General features: G+C 35.1%; 1 protein-coding gene across 2 annotated transcripts in view; it reads right to left on the reverse strand.

The window, feature by feature from the left end:
* Positions 1 to 15,034, reverse strand: part of GALNTL6 (polypeptide N-acetylgalactosaminyltransferase like 6) — a 421,154-nt gene that overhangs the window by 325,494 nt on the left and 80,626 nt on the right. The gene's annotated exons all lie outside the window — the stretch shown is intronic.

Raw genomic sequence — 15,034 nt, forward strand, 5'->3', positions numbered from 1 at the left:
GCTGGAAGGAAGGATCAGAAGCAAAGAGGATGAAAGAGGATTAATTTTTGTCATCCTAATTCCTTTGGATTTTGATTCTTACCTTTAACACATACAGAAAATACACTCTAGAGGAAAACAGGCAGAGTTGAAATTCATTGATATGGAACACTACAACAGTATTTAAAGGAGCACCATAAGCCTAGCTCACCCATCACTGCATGCCACTGATAGTTAGATCACTTTACCACATGAGCTGGGGAGCACTGAGGGTGCTGAGGAGCCTACAGGGAGTCCCTGTCAGTGTGACCTGTGAAAATGAACTGGCAGGATCCAAGGAATGGAGATGAGACTTAGGCAGTGAGTCCAGAAACCCAGGATTTTCAGCCTGGCTCTTAGTTCCTCTGAATGTCCACAGACACGGGCTCCACACACACGGTAGCATAGCGGTTGGCTTAGTTAACTATCCTTGAAAACTTCAAAGAACAACTTTTGACAGAGCCAACTGCCCTTGCCAGAAACTGGCACAGCACTGTGCACTATAGTCTTTTAGTTCATAGTGATCCATAATAACACTGTCATTATTCCCTGTGTTGTGTAATACTAGCTAACATACACGATGGTAAAGTAAATCAACTTTTAAAAAACAAAACAGAGAAAAGATCCAGCAATATTTTTAGAATATCACAGTCTCTATCTAGGGCTATGCTCATTGCAACTGCAATCACAACAGGTCAGAAAGAAGATGCTTTATGAAAATAAAACCTAAACCTACTGTTTAGGTATCACAGTTCATAACAACCACACAAAATATAAAATTAGTTGGACAGATGATAGATAGTTGTGAGTGGGAATAAATAACTGTGTATTATGATATTCAAAAAAATAATAAAACCCTTTTGAACTACCAAAGATATTTTCTGATTCTCATTTGAGATGAATGAGTAGAGTTTTTATAGATAGAAACAGAATTTTCTGTGAGCTCAACGTTCCTTTAATCTGATCCAAGACATTAGATAAATTTCATTTAAGGAAGCAAAAAGGAGAATTCTGATGTTAGAACTCTATTCCTCTTTTTCTCCTGCCAATCAACTACATATGAAGAAACAGTCTACCACTAGACTTCTTTTGTAGCCAAATAGGAAATTCATAGTAGCCAGTGCACAATCTTAAGCAGGTATGAGAGATCAGGGACCCTTATGGCTAGAATTGCTCTCACAGTGCCAATGGAAGAGTTTTGTCATATACTCTCACACTGAAGAAAAACTCTTGGCCAGCCTCCATCCTCTATTTAAACAAACACTTCATTCTGTTTTGTTCATTTGTTTCAAAGTATTACATACAGCATTAGTTTTACAGTTTCAGATAAGTAATTCCATTATGATCCTCAGGGCTGTACGCTTGAAAAAGAATTGTTTGATAGGCTCCATAAACCCATGGCTTTGAAATAACCAAATGTTTTACATACAGCTACCATACTAACAATAAATTAATATCTGTTTTTATGTGCAATTATTCTACTTCAGCAGCCATACATGCACCAGAAACAGACCAGGTGTCAATAAACTAGAGGCAGACATGAATAACACTCACAGCTCTATTTAGATGTCAGCAGCAGTGTGATGCTGTCACAATCCTGCTGCTGCTCTTCATTCTGTACTCCCCTCTAATGTCTCTGCTAACCCTAATTGAATGTGTCCTGATTTAATTTAATCCGGGTTGCCCTCAATCAGTAACTCCGAAGCCCCTTCTCACACTCTGTATTGATCTAAAGGCCGAGACGCACAAGTGATTTTATACTAGGATAAAAGCCACAGCACATGCTCCAGTTCTGGTTGGAATAAAACTTTGATGAGACAGCAGCCAGAGGTTTTCCACAGGCTGGTGAAGAGCTGGATGAATGCTGGGAATTTGGAAAAAGTGGACTCCTGGATTGATAAGGAACAAATTTGTTCACGCGCACAAGCTGGATGCTCTGATCCCTCACCTGGTCTTCTTCATTTACATAAGTGCTGGTGCTAGGCATGAGCATGCAGATAACTACAGGGTAAAGTCTACATATGTGCCTTTCCACTGCACATAAAGCTGAAGGGAATTAATTCAGTAATAAAATTAAAACTTGTTTGAAATGCTTGCTTTTTTTTTTTCCACCTCCATAAAATATATTATTCAGTCTGACAAAAAGATGGGAAATACTGTGTAGTGCTTCTTTTACCAAGGAAGTTACAAGTTAATGAAAATCTGCTTCTAGACTTGCAGCATACACATTTCTTTTAATTTTTTTTTTATTATTATTTTTTAGTATCTCACTTTAAACTGAAATGTCTTCGTTTGTAAAAACAATAATAACATTTTCTTTTTGGTATTAAAAACTTTGGGCTAAAAAACAATAAATGAAAAAAAGAAAGATGTTTAGCAGTTTATTCTTATGAAATCAGTATATACATTTTCATGTCATTGATTCAACAATTCATGCTCTGTCTTGGCTACTAACTAAACCTATACTTTGAGATCTGGAGTTTCTTTTCAGGTTAAAGTATAAGAAAAAAATCACGTGGACATCTATCTATCCATCTTTTTTACATCTTTGTTATTTAGCCAGTGGAGCGTAGTTTCCCATTCTTGATATGATAAATGTTTACTGTATTTCAAGTTCAAAGAGTGTTCTAGGCTGCCATAATTAATCTAATATACTTCTCCTCTATACACACATTGCAATAGAAGAGCACAGACTTGTCTCTTTAAACTGACAGAACGTGAAGTTCAATGACAAATCCCCTAGATTCAAGCACAGCTGTCTCAGTGAACTTTTTTTTGCCAGAAAATCAATAGGGAGCTGCAGGGGACACAGCAATTGAAGAACAGCAGTTGATGGGTCAGTCAATTAAGTAGCGGCAGTGAGTAGAAGTGGAAGCAGACAGGCACCCTTTCTGTGGTTAAGCTCAGCATAATGATACTGAGAACCCCAGTAAGATTTTTACAATCACACAAAAACTGTATTACAGATTTTAAGTCTAATGAATACGTAATTTGTCTTATGTGTTGCTATAAAATGACTTTCTACTTCATTTACTTAGGAAAAATCTATTAAAAAAATAAGTAATGTGTAATTACTTAGAACAAAAAAAAAAAAAAATCAAAATGAAACCTCATAATGAAATTCATCTCATACGGCCTCTAAAAGTAGATTGTTTTATTTAAGTTGCTTTAGCTACTTCTACAGGAAGTGCCAAGGAGTAACTGATCCCATTCCTCTACACAGGCGTTCTGCGCTGTGTTCTGAAGATGCAATATGGCAATGTAAGTGTGAAATACACTCCCATATAGGTGACAGGATAGCAATCCCAGAACATTACCTAACTTACTCACAAAGCTTAATTCATTCTGATGACAAAAGCTGCATTTTACATACAACACTATAAAAATAAGACAAAAATAGTAACAGGAGGAAAAACAAAGAAAACATCGATTTCTAATTTTCAAACATATGTTGGTAGGGATTTTTTTTTGTCTGTTTTTAGCCTTTAGCAATTTTATCCAATGCTTTTTGCTTCGCTGTGAATACTTATCAGATTTCCATAGTACATACGATGTATACAGAGCAGTATGTACATTAAGTGTATGGATTTACATTTCTTTTTCTTTCTGTTTTTCTTTGCCAAGCTCACAAGATGTCATCCTTGCTGTACTCCTTTCCTATGTATTAATTCTATATCAAAGTCTCATTTGGGGCTAAGCATTTTTTTTATTTTAAATCATGGTTTCCATCCATACTCAATTTCAGTTACACAATTCAACACAGTCCCCTCTGTGCATCTCTGACTACACCACAAACTTCTATCTTAATTCATTCAAAGTTTTAAACATCTCCATGTGTCAATATTAACACAAAGTCACACTTAAAATCTGAGCCTATGGGCGTAGAGAATATGCAGATAACCTGACAACATACATATCGCATACTGATGAGCTTCATATAAACAGGAACGTGGCTTCAATTTGAGACGTGTCTCCCACATATTTGTGAATTATGTAGCTTTAGGAGGCCAGCTTTACTCCTTGTCCTTTTGTTTTTCTCTAACAATGCAGGTAGTTTTGCTTAACATATACAAATTTTAATCATATGTATGAATTAAGCAATTCATACATATAATATGTATAAAGTGAGGCATAGGTTTAATCATATTTACTTGCATAAGAACATGAGAACATCACAAAGCATCTTGACCTGTCCTACAAAAAAAGATTCAAACCCATACAGCAATCATTAATACCTGATGCATTGTGCAGATAAGTAAGATAGTTGCTATCTCTTCAAGTTTCCCTCCATAATCCCCAGAATATCCTTATTATTGGCAACCTTAAACGACCTGTCTACTGCAACTTTGCAAAAACAGAGGCAGACAAAGTCTGAGAAAACAAGATCTCAAAGGGAAAACTCACACACACATTCGTAAACTACTGATGCTTAATAGCATATCTGATGAGCCACAGAATATTGAAGTATCGACCTTTCCATTTAAATCTTCAGCATAAAGATAGTACCTGGCCTTTATAATACATTTCTATATTACACTACTACTCCTATTTTTTCTCCATGTGTACCTCTTTGTTTTTTACTTAATTGTTTCACTAACAAGTACAGCCACTTCATAATCACAAATAATCTAGCAGAATTAATAAAGATTGGAGGTATGTCTAAGTGTAGGTGCAATTATTTCCAAAGCTTTCTTAGTAGTAAATTAGCCATGACATACAGCTTGTAAGAACATTTCCCATTGAAATCTACTGATTCTTTTAATAAAATCATTTGTAAATTCATGATAAACTACCAGTTTTTTCTATGTTTTATACACATGAGAATCAAATACAGTAAATTACATCAAGGACAACTCATGTAAACACTGTGCACATCTTTTTATATTTTCAACCATAACTTTTTTTTTTTCTTTTTTAAAGAAAAAGAGAGACCATACTTGCATCAGAAACTGAAGGCCAGAGGTGAAATAATCAGGCTCAATCAACAAAAGCAGTAAAAGATTTACTGACAGACAACTCGGGAAAGTAGCTTAACTGATGGAACTGACAGATTGATGGCAGATTTACTTGCTGTGCAAGATTACAATAAATTTGACTCAAGTTCAGGTCAAATCATGTTAAGAAATACTGCCACGTCAAAGAATTTCTCAGATGTCCCTGTTGTATAATGGCATGTCAGCAGAGAATGTTATATTCTCTAGTGACATATTCCTCATCCAGATGATAAAAGAGTCTGATTAGTATTCCTTATCTAAAAGCACCATGGCACTAAAAAATGTCTTGATCAGCTCCCACCAGTGAGTATCCAATACTTTTTTTTTTTTTTTTTGGAAGTTTAACATATTACTCTGGAATATAATATATTACTTACATCACACAATACAGTGCCTCCTGAAAAACACAGGGAAATTCTTTTCTACTTTGCATCCCAAGAGAAATGCAGTTACCTCACTATCTCTACACTCTGCCTGACTTCCTATCTTCTGTATTGCAAAGATGATCTTGAACACCATTAACACTGATTGTCTAAATGCAAATTTCTATAGTCATCACAAGCTAAAAAACTTTTATGGAAAAAATCAGCTGATATAAATCACTTCAATTGCAGTGAAAGCTATGGCTTTATTTCAGTTAATGCCAGGTGGAAGTTAATTCTCTGGTTTCTATCTAGAATATTAATAATCTGAAATGCCACTTCTGCAAAGCTTATGCATATATAATTTTATGTGAACTCTTCTTGAAGTTAATGGAAGTACATTTGAATTTATATACACAGGCACAAAAGTATTGAGGATGAGTACCTAAGTCTCGAAATAACAATAATGATTAATGAATGGAAAAAACAGGTCAGTAAAGCAATGTTTTAGGGCTACTCTCACTGTTATTTACAAGTGCTCGTGTTCACTTCTTAATAATTAATCCTCTGTTGCCCCTCTTTCTCAAGGTTTAATTAGTTGTGTTATCAGCCACATGGAATACAGTCAATAAAGGTTCTTTCTTGTGATAAAACACATCTGTAAAATGTTAAATATATTTCTGATAAAGTAATGGGTTTACAGGGAAGAAGCACAATTAAAAAAGCAAAATGTTTCTAAAAGCTTAATGTAACTAAAAATAATCGATTACTGTCAAGTAACACAGACAAGCCTGAATTACTGAGAGGACAGATCAACAACTGCTGCCACACATTCCATAGGTTTAACACACAGAGGATCAGATGCTTTTACCAATTTTGGCATCAAAGAGAAAGGACAAGACTGTTCCTCCTTCATACCAGGTCTAAGCCCTGTGCTAACAGAGTTCAAGAATTAATTCAGACACTATTAAATCAGCACAGCAAAGAACACAAAATGTAATGAATTTACCTTCAGACTGTACGAACTCAAATGATGTACACTAGTACTACTATGGAATTGTTAGGATGGTAAATTGATAAATACTTGTCTAATAACTGATTCTTGACCACAAAAAAATCAGTCTGAATTTAGCTGGGAAATTAATTTTACTGAAGAATGATAATAATGCCTCACTTTGCAGTTCCACTGCAATGTACAGCATCTCCTGTGTGCACATGACATGTCTTCACAGAATGCTTTGGAAGTTCTACCTCTAGTGTTATGAGGACCAACTCATGCAAAATAAAAAAGCTTCTGCAAAAAAACTCAGTACGTTGCCAGAGACAATGGTGAAATGACATCACATCCCAAGCTGCAAACGACTTTAAAATTTATGGATGCATTTATTTTTAATGCAATTTGGACCACAAAATCTCCTCTTGGCCTCAGGTTTTTGTTTCTGATAAACGGAAAGAAGACATTCTTTCAGTTATGACTCAGATTCAGAGAAGAAATTCCAACTGATAGTAGCAGCCTGAAGGATTAGCTATTACTTTGAGCTGGAAGCATAGTGAAACTCATGAAATGCTACAGATGTAGATTAAAACCTGTTAATATTTGAATCAGAAGTTTTAATTAAAATCGCACTATTTTAAACTTTGATAACACCAGATCTTGAACTGTAATAAAAATCCATACAGATCTCCAACATGAAGGTGTTTGCTTTATCCAAAGGTAGGTAATGTAATGAGGAACAGTATGCATTCCTATCTGGCTATAATGCCTTTTTAGTAATGCCTTTTTAGTAATGCCTTTTTAGTAATGCCTTTTTAGTAATGCCTTTTTAGTAATGCCTTTTTAGTAATGCCTTTTTAGTAATGCCTTTTTAGTAATGCCTTTTTAGTAATGCCTTTTTAGTAATGCCTTTTTAGTAATGCCTTTTTAGTAATGCCTTTTTAGTAATGCCTTTTTAGTAATGCCTTTTTAGTAATGCCTTTTTAGTAATGCCTTTTTAGTAATGCCTTTTTAGTAATGCCTTTTTAGTAATGCCTTTTTAGTAATGCCTTTTTAGTAATGCCCTACACTCTGTACACATAGCTATGAAACCTGGGATCCTTGAAAAAGTATTTTGGGGCCAGAAACTTTCTGCTTTTGTTGCTGTTTATATGCTATTGCATACAAGATATACATTATATCTGTCCTAATAATGTATGCTTTTATCATGTTTACATTGAAAATCCTTAGCCTCATACATTTTCATATCTAGTTTATAACAAGGACCTTTAGCATGGTCCAACCAAGATACCTGTGTGCCCCAGTGGTGCAGTGGTAGAAGTGCCGCTTGCAACACCAGAGGCCCGGGTTCGAATCCCCCCTGTGGCGCAAGTGGTAGAAGTGCTGCTCTGCTACACAGAAGGCTCACATCCCGGGAGTTGGACTCGATGATTTCTAAGGTCCCTTCCAACTCGCACAATACTGTGATACTTTCTTTAGAGCACGTATTTATATTCTGAGTACCACCTCATATTTCCTGAGCAGTGGATAAAGAATACAGAGTCAGTATAAGATGTGTTCTTCTGTTTTTCACAGTGGTAGTCTCTTAATTTGATGTATACCAAGAGTTCTAAAAGCTAACAACAAAATGCCTGTGCAGGGCCTCATCCACGAGGATATTTCTCAGATTCCACTTTATCTCCTCCCCTCAAAACTGGCAAAACAGCACACTCTGTCACTACCTTCAATCTGCCTTACAGGCTGCTTCAATTACTTTCCAGAGCCTTTGTTTTAGCTTACCTCCTGCTGCTGGTAAGTCAGTATGAACACAATGCCCGTCAGAATCTGTTGTTTCCAAACAGTCTGACTGCCTCTTGAATCTCTTAATAAATAAATAAATAAATCTGTTTCTTACACAAATAGCTCAGCCATCTGGAAAGTGGTTACCTGTAGTTTAGTTTTATATTTATCTCTCTGATTACATTAATTAATATTCATGCTATTTTAATCATATTTACATTTGAAGACATGAGTTCAAGTGCTGCTTGGGATTTTGTTTTTCCTGGATTCTAGCCTATTTTCCACCACAAAGCTTACAGTACTAATCTAGGAAATGAATTTTAATAAATGAAAGTGCATTTTAGATCAACGTAGTCAAGTATAATGGGAAAAGAATGCTTTCACTCATTAATTACATTTTCTGTGAAAGACAAACTTGGAGATATATGTTGTATGTGGCTAGGTATGAAGAAGAAATCACAAGTGAGATTCCTTCTGATTAAGCCATTTTTCTAGCTGACAACTGTCAAAGCCATCCCAGAAACCCATGAATATTAAAGCTCTGTTCACTGGCACATTTGGCATTTTGAAACTGGGCAAATAGAAGTCATGAAATATGAAAGGAGTGCCCCATGTCATTCTGTAGAAAACGTTGCCATTAAAATGATGTATGGGAAAACTCACACCTTCATCTTCTGGGAGTGCTATACCGTATTTTCTGTATTACTTTGCTTCAAAAGCATTATTAGTGGTTGACATGCTTCTGTCTTTGGTTGAAACACCTTTATGAAACATATCATAATCAAGATTTTAAATTTCCATTAATATTGATATATGTATATTCACCTATCTACAATAAGTACATATTGTTACTTACAATGAAATTGCCTGCTGAGAGAGCACTCCACAGAAACTGTTTTTATCTGCTTACAGCAATACAAAGTCATTAGGTTAGTCTTAAAAAAAACTACTTTTTTTTCCCCCTACAGTTAAAATCTACTGAAGACTACAACAACAGGAGGGCATTTTTTTTTTAGTTTAACCTATTGGAGTTCAGACTCCATCCGTGTTTCAATTCTCCCCTTTGCTAGGCACAAAACAGTCTAGAAAACTTAAATTCTCATAATAACACACTTACTGATTTCCAACTTGAAACATCTTTCAGAAACGTAACACTTTTCCCCAGAGTTTAAGGCTGTACAAACCATTAGAATTGCCCTTGCCCTTATGAAGCTACAACTTTCACCCATTCCATAACATGAGTTAAACACAACAAAAGGACCTTTAATGCAGTTATTTAACTGCAAGCAATTCGCTAACAAAATGGACATCTATTTTATCTACTTCATACATTAAATATCATTCAAATAACATGTCAAGATTCTTCAGACTTAAATTCACTAAAAGCATAAATGCCTGGCCCTGAGAGTGACAGAACAAGCTCTAGCCTATGGGGCCCGACTGCCCACAGCTAGGCTAGCCTCGCAGCATACATATTCTAGATATACTTGCTTAAACCTAGAATACTAACAAAGGCTTCCATTACCCCCAGGACTTAACATGGCCCAGTTATCTGATCTTTCAAAGACATCTGAGGGTAAGAGGTTGAAACTCTTTGAAGGATCAGAATTTGACCTTCAGGGGCTGAGAGGAGGTTTCAAAACACCATCTCTAATCACCATTCTAGTGCTGCTATTCATTGTTTTGGATAACTTCATCACTAATTTACTCGTCTCTCCTCCAGACTATTTTACTGATATACAAACAAGAATCAAGGTTTGGCTTGAGAGCAATTTTCAACTGTGTAAAGCAGAAACATACCTTTGAAGAAAAGGTCAAGAAGAAATGGCCTTAAACCGCAACAACTGGCATGGTTAGATCTTCAGAAAAATTCAGAGATGACCACAGACTGCTGTAAGCTCAGTAATTAAGCAATTAACACTCCTCCATGTCTGTATTTCAGTGCTTCTTTTCAGACCTCTCTCTAGGTCCAAATAAGTTTACATTCGTGAGTTTTCTCCTCAGAGGAAGGTATGAAATAATTTAAATCACGTTTATACCTAAGAGGATTTAGCAGTTTCTGTGGCCAATGCTTCACTGTTTTTTCAGATAAAGAGGAATTTATAAGTTATTATAGCCAACATAAATATCTGTTTACAGCATCTTACACAGAAATTACCACTTTAAAAATGAAGGAAATAAAGATATCAAGTTGTTAAGGGACAGAGGGAAGAAAAAGATCTGCTCTCCTTGTAATACCTCACTAGCAGCATTTCAGAGAAACAAGCTTCAATTTCATGCTGAGTGAAAAGAAACTTGCAAGCCAAATACTGAGAGTAAAGACAGTTTTCAAAAGGGAACTGAATCAATGCACACAAGAAAATCTTCAAAGTCAGGTTCTGCCCTACCACGAAGAAACCAAAGTTCCATAGTGCTTTACCAGATTCTGTGCTGCCAAGTCCTGTTAGTACCATAGTGGTTTTTGTCAAAGCCACGTCCAAATGAAACATACATTCTCACTTCAAGCTTGTGTAGTGACTTGAGCAATGAATTTCAGATGACTGAATAAAAGTCTTGAAACAAAAATTCTCTAGATTTATAAGCTGCATGGGACCACAGCATTCTCTGCAAGGTCATTCCATTGGTGCATCCTTGGGCTTCTATCACCTGGGAACAACTATGAAATTGATTGTACTTAACAGATGCAATAATTTTAAAACATTCCTGATTCAGTGGTCACAAGAAGAGCCTGATAAACATTCTGGGGGACAACTGAATCCATAAATCCATAACCGATTAACAAACACTGACAGATAAAACACCACCTCATTAAATTTAAAAAAACAAAAACAACAACAACAACAAAAAAAGGAAAAACAACAATAAGTAGCTAAGAAGAAATAGAGAAATTATATTTATGTAAAATAATAAATAGCATTGGTCACAGACTATCTGAGCATATTCAGTGGGTACGCAAAGGACTAGCATAGTCTTGCATAGCAATGCTCCTTTCTGAATAGCCATGGCCATTTAACTCCCTTATGAGAAGTTTAAGATGCTCATGGCTGCCTTATCTCACAGAATCTTATTCACCTGCTCAATGATTTGCATACCTCTAACTAAGCTGCTAGACTTTGACCTGTCTCAGAAGTTCTTCACTATGTTTATCTGTCATTTAATAAGACTGCTGACTAAACAGGCTTTTTTCCACTTCTGGTCTTGGCTTAACTAATTAAATCCATTAAAAAAAGAGAACAATTAGCCTTTTATAGAGAGTAATATTACTCCTCAATTTACATTCTGTTTAGAAAAAAAACAAAAAACAAACAAAATCTTTGTATTATTGATTCAGCATGAAACCCCCATGATCCCATGCCTGTGAGCTGTAAATCAACACATCATTTCATCAGTGAGATAAACAGGCAGTATTCTTTTCTTCAACTAAAAGATAGTCCATGATGTCATCTTGTATGCTTTTTAAATATACAGAAATACAAGAATAGAGATCTCAAATATACAGGAAGATTTCAGTTGATTTTAGCTTGCATTCATTTAAATAAATGACTGTGAAGTTACCTTTGTGAACAAAGATAAAAATGTTTAGCAGTTTGTTCATAAAAGCCTTATTCTTTAAGCAGTACAATGATTTTAACCTGACATATTTTATAATAGGCCTAGGGTAAACACGGACAGGAAAAACAACCCTTTTTCTGTTGTCTGTATGAAATTACTCCTGCCCTTTTGGCATGGTAAAATGATCTGCAATAAATACCTCTAATGTTACTATATCTTTACTAATTCACTTTGAAAACCCAACAATACCTGTAGGCACATTCTGTTATGATTAATGGTGGAAGCAATGGCATTTGCATAACAATGTACTTCTGGTTCTAGAAGTTTACAAGGTCAAAGTTGCATCCAGATAAGATCTTTAAATATTCTTTAAGTGGAGTAATTTTCATGCAGAGTAACTTGTTGATTAACTTATATACAAGATGATACAAAAAGTATAACACGAAGATTCAGATTAAACAAATTCACCTGCATTTCCAGGAAAACTTCAATGTGAATGCTTCTACTCCTCTTCCATTATGTGTTGGAAGTCCAACACAACCACAACCCAAGTAACTTAGCTGTGTTATCACTGTTTGGCTGCACTAATTATAACAGTATAAGACTGAAGTGAGGTAAACTCTTTCACAAGGTCTGTTAAGAAAATGAAATACTGACACAAAAAAAAAAAAAAAAAAGCCAAAAACATGCCATGAAATGAGCCGTAAAATGGCCTGCCTTTGCAAGTATCTATGAAAGAAGAGAATGATGCAAAAGTTTAGCTCTTAGTCTTTACAATACCTGAGAGATATATCTCTAAGAAACTGTCATCACTTACACACCTATACATTCATCACACAGCGTGCAAGGGGGAAAGCTATCAGCAAACTTTCCACTATAAATAAATATTCCTGTTGCTGTATGTTCTTATAGCATTCTTAATAATCATTACCATGTATGAAAACAATTTCCTACTATTAAAAAGAACAACAAAATTTCATAGATTATCTTTTATGCTAGAATACTTAATAAATAAATTAAAAATAAAAAAAAAATAAAAATAAAAAAAAAATTTAAAAAGCTGTAGTAAAAGGAATCCAAAGTATGGTAGAAGACCATGAAACAAATAAAAAGCCTTTTTCGAAACAACAAAATGATGCATAAAAATAGGAATATGAATAAGTAGCTAATTTCAACCTTAAAAAAAGAACTTCTCAAAAGAAAAGTAGCATTCTGCAGACTCTGTTAGAAATGATAGGAAAAGTTAATGAGAAAGGAAACTGCATTATACATTAGTAGTGTTTTAATGCTTTTTATTAACATTACAACAATAACAATATATTTTTTTGGAAACCCTGCCTTCTACAGTCACCCAATATATGAATCCTACCTTTCCCTTAGGTACATAAATCTATAGTTTCTTCAAGAAGAAGAAAAAGAACAAAAAAGGAAAAATACTGTGAACCACATGAAACTAAAAGCTTTAAAACTAATAGTATATTTGGATAGGATTTCCAAGAGCATGCTCAGTCACTTATTTATGGAAAACACAGGGCATGGAAATTTAAGGAAACTGCAGACAACGCTATTTACAACTGCATTTAGAAATACCAAACTTATTCAGAAAAAAAAAAAAAAAATCAATCAAATTGTATGAGTTTTTGAGCAAGAGAATAGACCAGCTGCCTTGGAATAAGTGGAGCAAGAAACTGGGCTGAAACAGGACAACACATCATGGTACTGCAAATACTACTTGAGGTGATGGCAATCAATGGGCATCAAGCCTAATGTTGTCCAAAAATCTTTGCCTATTTAATATGCAGGAATTAAAGAAACTGTCATAGTGTTCTACTTCAAACAAAAAACAAGGAAATCAGCAGTAATTTTGTCAATATGCATCAAAATGAAAATGGTTCTTCTTCAAATGTTGAACATAAGTAATTGTTATATTTTCCTTGCGCTACTGTTTTGGGTTTCAATAATAAAGGACATAGTCAAGCTCAGTTGGCATGAACAGAATGTGTAAGTTAAATCTAGTCTTTAGTCACTGATGTAACTACCAGGAGAGTTTACCCCAATTACAATATTTGGTGCATTTCAGTGTGCAAAAATCAACATAAAGCTAACAAGCAAAAAGCAACACCCATTAACAACAATGCCTCTAAAAAGACATTACCAATACATAAGTAAATAAATACACAACTATCAGTAGAAAAGTCATACGCAACATTGTAAAGAATCTCAGAACCATAGAATGGCCTGGGTTGAAAAGGACTACAATGATCATCTGTTTTCAACCTCCCTGCTATGTACAGGGTTGACAGCCACCAGACCAGGCTGCTCAGAGCAACATCCAACCTGGCCACGAACACCTTCAGGGCATCCACTACCTTCTTGGGCAACCTGTTCCAGTGCATCACCACCCTCTGTGTGGAAAAACTTCCTCCTAATATCTAACTTAAGTCTTCCTGTCTTAGTTTAAAACTATTCTCCCTTGTCCTACCAGTATCCACCCATGTAAACAGTTGTGCCCCCTCCTGTTTACACGTTTCCTTCAAGCATTGGAAGGAACATTTTCAGTCAGGTTTAACAGTCAGATGTTTATTTTCTGGACCCTAAGGTGCTCAAACAAAAACCAGACGCCACCACCATACCTCACATGCATTTCAATCATCTAGGATAGAATTAGCTAAAACTCATAAAGGAAAGAGTGATTTTATACTCTAACGCTACGACAATTTTTTTACTTAAGATATCAATCAAGATGTAAATGAGGAATCACAAAACCACTGTATTTAGAGACAGAAAAAAAACACAAATGGAATACCTGCTCCTTTTAAGGCAGTATAAAATAAACTCCAGTTAGCAAAATCAAGCCTGACTCATGACCTAGTCTGTTAAATCATGCAGTACATCATTTTGGATTAGTACAGAAAACTGCAAGATGGAGTCTTGGACTCATAGAGAGTGTTATAAAATAAATTGTGAAGCGACATTTAATGACAGGGTGCAATGTAAAGGTCTTCCAGTAAAATAAAAGTGGACATATAATAGCTGACTTTGATTGCTTAAGAGAAACAAGATTTTTAAAAGTGTGCAAGGGTGAGCATATCCAGATGACATACTGATAAACAAGAGAATATAAAATGTTCTAGCTCATATGACAACTAATTGAATCACTTTCAGTGTATTTTAGTACATTAAACCTACACGTACCACAGGCATGATTTAGTTAGGAGATCAAATTTTAATATAAACTGACTTTAAGTACCAAAGCACAGCCTAGGCAACTTACCTGCTCTATTAAATCTACTGACTGAAAAACAAAATAATTTCCTCTATAGCTGTATATTCTG

Source organism: Excalfactoria chinensis, chromosome 4 (genome assembly GCF_039878825.1).
Source record: "Excalfactoria chinensis isolate bCotChi1 chromosome 4, bCotChi1.hap2, whole genome shotgun sequence".
Lineage (NCBI taxonomy): Eukaryota > Metazoa > Chordata > Aves > Galliformes > Phasianidae > Excalfactoria > Excalfactoria chinensis.